The sequence below is a fragment of the Tenrec ecaudatus genome, chromosome 9 (genome assembly GCF_050624435.1).
Source record: "Tenrec ecaudatus isolate mTenEca1 chromosome 9, mTenEca1.hap1, whole genome shotgun sequence".
NCBI lineage: Eukaryota > Metazoa > Chordata > Mammalia > Afrosoricida > Tenrecidae > Tenrec > Tenrec ecaudatus.
The window spans coordinates 148,204,490-148,216,749 of NC_134538.1; the positions used below are offsets into that span (position 1 = coordinate 148,204,490).

General features: G+C 51.2%; 1 non-coding gene across 1 annotated transcript; it reads left to right on the plus strand.

Annotated features, from left to right (window-relative positions):
• Positions 1-9,740: 9,740 nt before the first annotated feature.
• On the plus strand, positions 9,741-9,812 carry TRNAP-AGG (transfer RNA proline (anticodon AGG)). Its single transcript has one exon. It is a non-coding gene; the product is annotated as a tRNA-Pro (tRNA).
• The last annotated feature ends 2,448 nt before the right edge of the window (positions 9,813-12,260 follow it).

Sequence of the window (12,260 nt, forward strand, 5' to 3'; positions counted from 1 at the left end):
AGGCTGAGTCCTTGATCTGTATCAGCAAGTGCTACAAGTCCTCACTTTCACCAAACAAGGTCGTGGCATCTGTATATTGCAGGCTGTTAATAACCCTTCCTCCAATCCTGCTATCATATTCTTCTTCGTACATCCAACTTCTCCGATGATTTTCTCGGCATACGCATTGAGTAGGCATGGTGAGAGGGTACATCCCTGAGGCCCACCTCTCGATTTTAAATGATGCAGCATCCCTTTGCTCTATCCATATAATGGCCTCTTGATCCATGGACAGGTTCCTCATGAGCACAAGGAAGTGTTCTGGAATTCCCATTCTTCTCAAGGTTTACATCATTTGCTATGGTCCACACAACAAGCAAACAACAAAAACAGCTGAAACATCAACAAGCTAAAAACAAACCCTCTGCCATTTAGTGGATTCTGACGCATAGTGACCCCACACAGTGGAACCCCAACTTTGACCGTCTGGGGTCCCTAGGAATCAGAATCAACGCCATGGCAATCAGCCTGCTTTTAGAGTTTTTGATGTTTTTAGTGTTGTGTTTTGGTTGTTGTTAAGATTTTCCGTGTGGTTTGAACTTCTTCCTTGAGGACCCTTGATCCTATGTGCTACTTCTGGAGATGGCTGGGCTGTCTTTTTGGTGTAGAGACTTGGGTAGAGACTTGGTGTAGAGACTTGTATAGAGACTTGGTGTAGAGACTTGGGTAGAGACTTGGGTAGAGACTTGGTGTAGAGACTTGGGTAGAGACTTGGGTAGAGACTTGGGTAGAGACTTGGTGTAGAGACTTGGTGTAGAGACTTGGGTAGAGACTTGGTGTAGAGACTTGGGTAGAGACTTGGTGTAGAGACTTGGTGTAGAGACTTGGGTAGAGACTTGGTGTAGAGACTTGGGTAGAGACTTGGGTAGAGACTTGGTGTAGAGACTTGGGTAGAGATTTGGTGTAGAGACTTGGGTAGAGACTTGGGTAGAGACTTGGGTAGAGACTTGGTGTAGAGACTTGGGTAGAGACTTGGTGTAGAGACTTGGTGTAGAGACTTGGGTAGAGACTTGGTGTAGAGACTTGGGTAGAGACTTGGGTAGAGACTTGGGTAGAGACTTGGTGTAGAGACTTGGGTAGAGACTTGGGTAGAGACTTGGGTAGAGACTTGGTGTAGAGACTTGGTGTAGAGACTTGGGTAGAGACTTGGTGTAGAGACTTGGGTAGAGACTTGGGTAGAGACTTGGGTAGAGACTTGGGTAGAGACTTGGTGTAGAGACTTGGGTAGAGACTTGGGTAGAGACTTGGGTAGAGACTTGGGTAGAGACTTGTGTAGAGACTTGGTGTAGAGACTTGGTGTAGAGACTTGGTGTAGAGACTTGGTGTAGAGACTTGGGTAGAGACTTGGGTAGAGATTTGGTGTAGAGACTTGTATAGAGACTTGGTGTAGAGACTTGGGTAGAGACTTGGGTAGAGACTTGGGGTAGAGACTTGGGTAGAGACTTGGGTAGAGACTTGGGTAGAGACTTGGGTAGAGACTTGGTGTAGAGACTTGGGTAGAGACTTGGGTAGAGACTTGGGTAGAGACTTGGGTAGAGACTTGGTGTAGAGACTTGGGTAGAGACTTGGTGTAGAGACTTGGGTAGAGACTTGGGTAGAGACTTGGGTAGAGATTTGGTGTAGAGACTTGTATAGAGACTTGGTGTAGAGACTTGGGTAGAGACTTGGGTAGAGACTTGGTGTAGAGACTTGGTGTAGAGACTTGGGTAGAGACTTGGGTAGAGACTTGGGTAGAGACTTGGGTAGAGACTTGGTCTATTCCTTCCATCTTCCTTTGTTGTGTTTCGCACCATCTCAGGTGTTGTCCGTTCGACCTCTTCAGTATTGCAGCCAAGACTTGGCTTTCTTCTTCTTTCAGACGGAGAAATGCCAAGTCTGCCCTGCCCGTTTGATTTTCTCACTCCGGGTCTTCACGCACGTCGGTATAATTCTTTATTCTGTCTTCTCAAGTCACCCTTCAAAATAGTCTGTCCAGTGACTTTACTTCCTCACCGATTCCATTTGCTTTTGCTCCTCTGTGTTCAAGAGCAAGTTTCAGAGTCTCTACTGACAATTCATTGGCTCGTTTGTTTCTGTCTTTTTAACGACGATTTGCATTCATGTACGATGTGAATGATGACATCCCACGACTCCTCTGGTCCTCGGTCATTACTAGACAGTATGTCAATTTATTCTTGAGGTGGTCTCTAACTCCAGGTAAGATCTACTCAAGGCCACACTTTGACCCTCATGGACTGGTTTTAATTGTCTTTGATAGGAACTTGCATATAAACAATTGCAACTGCTTAGCAATTGGCACCCGGCCTTGTTTGGACTGATGGCATTGAGCTTTGTCATCTCTTTCCACAGATGCAGTTGATTTCACTCCTATGTATTCCATCTGGCGAGGTCAACATGTGTAGTCGCCTTTGCGTTGTTGAAAAGGTATTGCCTGGGCTCGCACTGAATCCTAGCTCCAAATCATGACCCTGCTCGATACTTGCCCTCATGAAGGGAACACAGAAGACATGGGTGCTATAGCAAAACGTGGCAAAGACTTTAGATGGTGGCCAGATATCAGCTAAAATAGCATCTGGGGTCTTTAAAGGCCTCTCTCTAAACAATCCGCCATCTACAAGAGATGTCAACTAAGGCCACCTAGAAGAAGCACACCATCAGCAGTCAAAGAATTGGAATCCATATCAAATCCAAAGTCAGAGGAGGGATTAGTGTCAGAGCCTAACTTGTGGGACTCCAGTGTGCAGAAGGCGACGGGTGACAGTGGGAGCCCAGGAGTCCTTTGTAGAACTACTTAGGAAATAAGCCTGCAGAGAACCCCGCCCTGTCTAAAATCGAGGGGTGGGAGGAACGTGGTCCCTAAACAGAGTGCTTGGGAGAGAAGATTATAGAAGATCAAAGGCATGAATAGGACTTGAACAGTTGAAACTTTGTCAGTAGATTCCCCCCTATGGTGCAGGCTGAGCCGGATCTGTTTTCCAAATTTTTCTGTGGTTTTGGTTTGTGTTTTGTGTGGTTTTCATTCATTCACAGGAGCGTGTATCTCAGAGGCTTTGTGCTGAGTCAGCGGAAGTCACCCTCTGGAAGCTGTGTTATATACTTTTCCATTTTTCGGTATACGCAACCCAGGATTGCTGAGCCTGTAGAGACAGCAAGTCAAATTAGGGGCTTGGGGTGGGGGGGTGTACAGTGTGGTGGTAGGATAGAAGGGAGGTGATGTCAAAGGAGTCCGTGTAGAAAAAGAATGGTTGGAAACGGATTATGGTAGCAAATGCACAATTCACCTTGACGTGACTGAAATTTGGAATGCTACATGTATTAAATGCCAACTAATAAAAAAGAAAGAAAGGGAATTTGCCATGAATAGGTCATTTGGCCTTGCAACATTATGTCATGATTCTGTCACCATCTCCATCACAGAGGCACGTGTTATTGATGGAGGAACAAGAGACGCACTAAGGCTTTGCAGAAGGTTATGCCAGGTGTATTCAGACCAGTTGTTTGGAAGACCTCAGCATTATGGACATAGCAGGCCAGATCATTCCGTGTGGTGAAGGGCTGTCCTGTGCCTTATAAGAAGTTTAACAGCATCCCTTGCTTCGACATACTCAACCTAGAGTCAATGGCCCCAGTCCCGCATCTACCTAAGTCATGATATTGAAAAAATGCCTCCAGACATGACAAAATGTGCCCTAGAGACCACCGATTTAGGGCATTGAGAACCACTGATTTAGATTGAGACTTACAAACACCCAGAACGGAAGGGAAAACTAGCAAGAACTGTGTTCCTACAGCCATTGTAATTGCCCAAAAGGAAGGCCTACAAAAGGTGGGTGTGTTCTGAGAGTCTCAGGGTTTCATTCTCCCTTCGCTTTGGATTAGTGAATTAGACTCCACCTTTCCCTGGCATTGTTTGGGGGGAGTGTGGACCTGTGGGAATACAGGGACACAACAAGGAATTGTGACTCAAAAATAAGAGCAAGAGGAGAAGGAGAAACAACTGTGGGGCATTAAGGAGTCATGAAATCAAGTGCGGGGTGACCACACTGCGCACTTACTGCCCTGGGGCCATCCAGTCTCCAGGCTTTTCCATGCTCGTCTTCCTAATTCCAAGGGTCCAGAAAGCAGATCCAAGCCAACGGTGATATGGCAGACTGAAGGAAATCTCCCCGAAACGATGCAAAGGAGACAGACCTGTGATGGCCTCACCAACATTCCTGAGAGACCCAAGGGCCAGCTCCACAGGTATGGTCTATGACTGAATCAACATCACAAAGCACCACATGCAGGGCCGCCCAGAACCCCTCATGTGAAAACTCCGATTTCCCAGGCACCGGGCTGCGAGCCACTTGGAGCCAGGGGAAATAAATGTTAGCTGTCTGACAGATTGCCATGCATTTCTCCCCAGCATCTCTATAGTCGCTTCTCTCTGCTTCATTTTTAAAATTACATTTATAAAAGAACTAAAAAATTATATCAGTAGGTGCTCACCTTCCTGATACAATCACTGAAGAAAAACATGTGCATAAGCAAATGTGGTGAAGAAAGCTAATGGTGCCCGGCTATCAAAAGATATAATGTCTGGGGTCTTAAAGGCTTGAAGATAAACAAGTGGCCATCTAACTGAGAAATATCAAAGTCCATATGGAAGAAGCACACTGGCCCGTGTGACCATGAGCTGTTGAAGGGATCAGGTATCAAGCACCACAGAACAAAAAAATCATATCATTGTAAATGAGGGGGAGTGAGGAGTGGAGACCCAAAGCCCATCCGTAGGCAACTGGACACCCCCTTACAGAAGGGTTGTGGGGAGGAGATGAGCCAGTCAGGGTGCAGGGTAGCAAAGATGAAACATATAATGTTCCTCTAGTTCTTAAATGTTTCCTTCCCTCACCACCCACTATCATGATCCCAATTCTACCTTACAAATCTGGCTAGACCAGAGGATGTACATTGGTACAGATAGCAACTGGAAACACAGGGGACCCAGGACAGATGACTCCTTCAGGACCAGTCGTAAGAGTGATGATGCCTGGTTGGTGGAGGGAATATGGGGTAGAAAGGTGAACCGATGGCAAGAATCTGTGAATGGCTTCCTCCCTGGTGGATGGACAGCAAAGAAGAGGGCAGGGGGAGAAGTCAGACAGTATGACATATGACAAAATATTAATAATTTATGAATTATGAAGGGTTCATGAAGGAGCAGGGAGAATGAGAAGGAGGGGGGAAAATGAGCAGCCGATATTAAGTGCTCAATCAAAAGACAAATATTTTGAGATTGATGATGGCAACAAATGTACATATGTTCTTGACACAATGGATGGATGTATGGATTGTGATAAGAATTGTATGAGCCCCCAATAAAATGATTTTTTTAACGTAAAAAAAATTACATTTATATATATTTATATGAACAGTAGATGGATTGCTTAGCAGTTGGTGCCTAGCCTTTTGTTGACTGATGAGACTGAGTTTCCTCGTCGTTTCTTTCCACACACTCCCCTGCAGTCCGTCTGGTGAGGTCCACATTTGTGGTCGCCAGGATGCCGTGAAAGACGTTATTTGCCCTGAATAGGGCATTCGTGTTGCCAAATTCTCTCATGCGATTCTGGCATCATCTCCATTACCACAAAGTCAGTGGTTCAAACCCACCAGTCGCTCTCAGGAAGAAAGATGAGGCTATGTGCTCCCATAAAGGTTTGAGATCTCAGAAATCCAGTACAGGCTGCTATGGGTTGAAACAGACTCAATGGCAGTAGGTTTCATACACACACACACAATGTTGTTACTGTTAGGTGCCTTCCAATAGACTCCAATTCATATCGACACTATGTCAACAGAACTAAACACCGTCCACTCCTGCGCCATCCTCACAATTGCTCTCTGTATGTGTGTGTGTGTGTGTGTGTGTGTGTGTGTGTGTGTGTGTACGCGCCCACCAAAACTTCTACTATGAAGAAGGGCGTGGCAGACTTCTGAAAATCAGCCAATCAAAGCTTTATGGACCATAGCAGACATTGCCCAGCTCACAGGCTTTGGACACGTCACCAGGAGGGGCTAGATGCCGGCGGAGGACATGCCAGCTGAGGCAGAGGAGCGATGTGGGAGCCCCTGGGGAGATGCTGCAAGAACAGATTCCCACATATGGCGACCGGGCAGGTGACGCAGGAGAGTGCGCGCGAGGTTCTGTGAGTTGGAATGGGCCTGCTGGCAGCTGTCTGTCTGCCAATTTCAGGCCTCCAATGTCAAAGGTACAAAAATTGACAGTGTGAAAAATGTTTCTTTCTCGGCCACCTCCCTCCGCAGCCACCTAGTTCTCCACTCTAGAGGTGACCAGTGGCAACACCAGCAGTCGGAGCTGCTGTATTTTGGTAACTGTCTTTGCTGTCGAGTTGGCTCCAATTCATAGCGACCTTGTGTACAGCCGGATGAAACACTGCCCGGTCTGTGCCTGGCTCATCCTGGTTATGTTTGAGCCCCTTGTGGAAGCCCCACTGTCAATCCATCTCCTTAAGGGTCAGCCTCGTTTTCACTGAGCCTCTATTCTACCAAGCCTGATGTCCTTCACCAGGGACGGGGCTCTCCTGCCAACATGAGATGAAGTATCGCCATCCTTATGTCCTTGTGTGTCGTCCCGTGGGGGCTTTCCTGTTGCTTGGATGTCAGAAGCTACCACCAGTATTACAAATGCCAGCCAGATCCCTCATACGGGATAGATTTCAGTCAAACTGCCAGGCTAAGCAGAGCACATTAGGAAGAAAGAACAGACAATTCGCCGCTGGAAACCTTAGGAAGAGCAGAATCAAGTCAAAGTCACGGCCATGGAGTCAGTGGTGATACCACACAGCGACCCTAGAGGACAGGGTCCTGGTAGAACGGCCCCTGTGGGTCTCGGAGACTGTAACTATGGGAGTAGACAGTCTCATCTTTCTCCCTCAGAATGGCCGGTGGTTTTGAACTACTGCCCTGAGGTTAGCAGCCCAATGCGTAACCAGTATGCCACTGGGGCTCCTTATAAATAGTGGGGGCAGGGGGTTTCCAAGGCTGTTTGTTCAATGCAGGCACACCCATACACCCAGTTCTCCAGAAAACTGGGGCAGGAGGGCAGAACCGACACAAGCTTGTGGAAACGAGGACCCGGCCCGGATCTGTCTGAGGAGATGCAGTCCTGGGCCCTGGGAGGGAGTCTGAGAAGGCTCCCAGAGGCCGGTTGAAAGCTGGGGAACAGCTACCCAAAGAGTCTCTCTAAGAAATGTCTTTGAAAGGCACGGACAGGCAAGCGGGTCGAGGCACTAAGTCCCCCTCCTATGGCAAAGCCAGTCATTTTAACCTGAAAAAGCAAGAACACCAAGGCCCCTGGATTCCTGCCAGAAGCATTTGGAAGTCGGTGTGGACAGAGGGGCACACTGCTGTCATAATGGGGGGCGGGAGGGGGCAGGCGGGCAGTGATGACTGGCATGCAGTGGGCAGGACAACACTCCAGGCAGGCCATACAAAGAATTGTCTGGGCCCAAATTCCACCCCAACCGAGGCGCACTGGCGGGGCCCAGCGCGGGTCTCAGCCCTGAAACATTTTCAGCGCCCCCCCCACCCCACCCCACAAGTGCTAACTTTCAGCCCAGTCACTCCTGGCGTGGCCCCTAGAGGAGGCGTGTGGGGAATGTGCGCTGAGGTCATGGAATGACGCTTTGAGTGCACTTTCATTTATAAGCCAGTGGGAGGCCGGGGCAACAGCTACCCAAAAAAGTCTCTGGTTTGAGACCGATGAGCGCCGGCCTGGCATTCTGGCCCCGGTTACTCAGCGGAGCCAGCTGTCGGTTCCTGACTGTTCTAGAGGGAAATACTGAAACTCCCCTGCGGGTCAATCCATTCTCCAAAGTGGGGTGTGCAGAGGGGGGGTTCTTCTGATTCATTTAAAAGAGGGAGTGACAGGTTCATGACAGGTTGAGAGGTGCCGTCAGAGACAAGGTGACCCTACAGACAACAGAACGGAGCACTGCCCCGGCCTGGGCCACCCTCATGACACTTATAGTTGAACCCATCGTTGCGGCCGCTGTGTCTGTCCTTCCACCCGTCCATCCACTTTGTTTGTCAACCCTCCACTCAGAAGGTTCGGGATGAGGTCCAGGTACTGGGAAGGCGCATGGTGAAGCCCCTGGAGAAGAATGACAGGGGGAGCCAGTCTAGAACTGTTGGTTCTAGGCTAACCCGAGTACCGTGGATTCAGCTGAGAGCCTGTTGCCCGTGCTGACTGGGGACACGCCTGGACTTTCTCCCACTTGCCCACCCCCTCCCTCCACAGGCGTTGGAGAAGTGGTGAGGGCGTTAGCCAAGTGCTCATCTGCGGCTGGAACACGGGGGCACTTGGGTTCTTGGGCATCGCTGTCATCAGCAGCAGGATGGCCAGGTGTGGACACGGGACTGCACCCAACAACCGATGTGGTGGCTCTCTGTCCCATGGAGAGGCCAACAGGGGTCCAGCAGCGGAATGTTCACCCTGTACTTGAGAGACCCAGAGGGGCATGCACGTTGCAGTGGTGCTCCATGGGTTTCCAGAGAGCTTCCAGAAGAGGATGGGCCAAGAAGAATGGCCTGGATCCCGTCTACCCGAGTCCGCTGATGTAGACCCTATGGCTCCCCAGGATCTGATCAAAGGCTGGCAAGGGACCAGGCAGCGTTTTGTTTCCTGGGGGCACAGGGTTGTCCTGAGTCAGGGGCAGACGGGGAGGCAGCTAACAGCAAACATTCCATGGAGTTCCCGGATGACAGCCCACTGGGTAACCAAGAGAGGGCAGAGTGGTGAGGGGGCGCCCGGATAGTGGAGGCACCACATGGTGCTTCTGAGGTGTAGCTTGCCCTACTCCCTCTCATGTGGGAAACTCCCAGGCTGAAGGGCCTCCCTTTCCCCCACACTGCCACCCTTTGCTGGTTCAGTGCATTCTCCACAGCTGCCCTGCCATCAGGGAAGGGCCTTTATAGGACAGTGGGGCCAATGCCACCTCCCAGAGGGTTTTCAGGGTCAAATTCCATGTGGAAAGCACCCAGCTGGCCCACAGGAGGTGTCTTCTGGAAGTTTCCCCATGGCCATTTTCCTCTGCCCACTGCTTTCGTGATGGCCTGCTGCCTCTGTCCAGCCCTCCCCGTTGGCCCAGGGCTCTGTGCCCGCCTCACCATTGCTCACTACTGCTCCAGAAGGAGGCCAGGCCAGGTCTCCCCGGCCTCACCCCGTCCATGAAGAAAGAGTCATTCCGCAACTGTCTCAGTATCAGGGGACATTTGCCCAGGGTTTGGAGGACTGCTTCATGAGGTTGGAACTGGGTGCAGGAGGTCCCACGCAGGCTCCCTGGGCCCTGGGCTTACCCTGGAAAGGGCTGGGTGCTGGGCCCCCCCGTTCCTGCACAGCCCACTGCTTGCAGCCCACCCCTGATCCCCCCTCACACCCTGCTAGGCATCTCTGGGGGAGAACTGGCTGGCCGGAGGAAGGATGAGCCCTGCCTGTCTGTGTGGCTCTGCAGAGGACAGGCACTGAGGGAGGAGCCAAGGGAGCGGAGGGGCAGCCCTGCTGGAGTACAGCCCGACTGGGCTGGGAGCCAGCCCGAAGGAAGGAGGAGAGAGGCAGCCTGTAGAAACCACAAATGCTGGTGCTACTGCTGCTGCTGCTGATGTGGCAGAGTAGGCACCTCTGGCCACTAATATCCACCAGTGGCTCGTTGGTCTAGGGGTATGATTCTCGCTTAGGGTGCGAGAGGTCCCGGGTTCAAATCCCGGACGAGCCCTGTTTTTTCCATGACTTCTGTTTTCCTGCCAACTCCATCGCCTACCCCTGCCCCCCACACACACACACACACACTCCACCACCAGCACACACATAGAGAAAGAAACACCACCTCTAGGGCAGAAGCAGCGGTAGCTGTGTGGTATGTGGTCCAAGTGCCCTAAGGACCAGCTGGCAGGCAGCTTCGCTATTAGTCCTGGCCTGTGTGAGCCCTGTTATGCCCATGCCCAGCAGAGGACAGGCATTGGTGTCTGGCTGCAATGGAAGGGCAGCCTCCCCAGGGGCCTCAGGTGAAGAGTGAGTCATCAGGGCACATGGGAGGTAGGCCTGAGATGGAACTCGGCAAGAGGGAAGTCCTTGACATAAAACCCCAGCTACAGCATGCCCTGGTCTCGAAGTCCCAAAGCCAGGATTAAGTTTAAAATGCAGTCTCCGCTTCCCCTAGACAAAATGGGGCAAATGCTACTCACTGCTCAGGGCTGTTGGGAAGACTCATTGAAACACAGCGACACCTTACAAGCATAAGGGACCGTTAGGACTTCTGACTCAGAGATCCTGTCGGTCAGGGGAGAACCACCCCAAGGCTGTAGTCTTCATGGATGTAGATTGCGTCAGTGGCCCAGCTAGTGACCAGCCAAACTTTCAGCTCGCAGTGGAGCACTTTAACCACCGAACCACCAGGGCCCCTGAGAAATAAGGGTAATGGGGCATAAAGGGTTACCTCAATCCTAAGGAAGGATGATCCTCTGGGATTAGTAGGGAGGGCTGAATCCTGATCCAGGGATTATGGGGATTAATTCAGAGCATCCTTCCCCTCAGCTAATAGCCTCCCCACTCTCAGGGTCCTTTGAAGGAGCCTGGTGGGGTAGTGATTGCAAGTTGGGCTGCCAACTGCAAGGTTAGCTGTTCAAAAGCAGCAGCTTTCTCCAGAAGAGTTAGAGTCTTGGAAACCCACAGGGGCAGTTCTCTTCTGCCCTATCGGGTGATGATGAGCTAGCATCGACTTGATGGCCAGTGACTTTACCTGGTCCTTCAGGGAGGCAACCGGAGACCACTCTTCACCCCACCTGACCCCTGCTAAGCTTTCCTCCCCAACTCACCACCCTTCTGAGAAATAAACAGTCTCAGGTCTCCTCTGAATGATCCCCAGGTTCAGCGTGAATTATGCACTATGTCCCAGGGCCAAGTGAGAGACTGGTTCTGATCCTCGGGGTCAGAGCTCTCAGAGTCCCCAGATATCACAGCTAACAGTGGCCTGCCCTGTCCTCCATCAGTCAAGAGGTCAGCAGCTCATCTGGCCATGGCAGTGGAGCCTGAGCCAAGAGGCACTGTGCCAAAGCAGAATGAACCACCACTGCTGCCAGCACGGGGTTCTGCGTGCTCTTTCAGCGCCCCAGGTGAGCCGCCTTCCAGCCAAGTCCTCACAGACCTGAGGTCTACAAAGATGCTCCCCAACATTTCCTCCAGACCCCAGTCGCTGGTCCTGTGGGAGAGCACTGTCTCCCGGAGCTCCCAGCTGGGGGCAGTGTGGTGTGGTGGGGATGACAGACAAAAGAGTAAATTCCTAAGTGTGAAGTCATCTTGTAAACAACAATTTGGACTGTGTGGCTGAGAGATGCCCCAGACCTTCAAGAACCTGACCAGCCAGACCCAGGGAGGAAGAGGTCAGGGACTGTAAGAGCGCACAGTTGGAGTGGGGGATCTGATGGGGTCCAGGCGGACATTAGGGAAGGCTGATTCTGGAACTCATTGTAGTAAGTAGGGGCGTCCAGGGGAAGACATCTTTCTTGTGTGGAGGGTTGTGGGCCTAGGTCGCGGTGGACATGCCCAGAGTCTTGTGAGTGGATATGCAAGAGGAGAGACTGGATATGCCCCTGGTTTCAGTATTTGTTCTGGGCGTGTTGGGAAATCCCCCTTCCCAAGCCGTGATGGATTGAACTGTATCTTCCCCAAATGACATGCTGAAACCCTAAACGCTGTGCTGTCCGTGGGACCCTGTTTGGAAATGGGGTCTTTGACAATGCTATCAGTGGGGGTAACTGGAGTCATAGCTGAGTTAGGTGGGCCCTCATCCAGAGATGCTACATAGGGACTGGGACGCTGCAGCTGCACAGCTGTGAGCCCAGCGACCCTGGAGCTACCGGAAGCTGCCGCAGAGGGAGAGGCCCGCACCAGAGCTGCAGGGCACGCCCAAACTGAGAGGCGACATGGGCCTGCTCTGCCACCCAACTTGTCGTATCTAGTGGAAGTCCTATGTACAAATTCCCACACCTGCTTTGGCTCAGACCCGCAGAGATTCCAGGACAAGTGCTTGGCCAAAATACACAGGGCGACACTGCATGAAAGAATACGTGAGACCAGCTCTCTGGACTCCCCATAATCTCCCTTTGTCAGAGTGTAAAGGCAGCGCCAGCTGGGTGTAGGCTCAGAGCAGGGTGGGGGTGGTAGC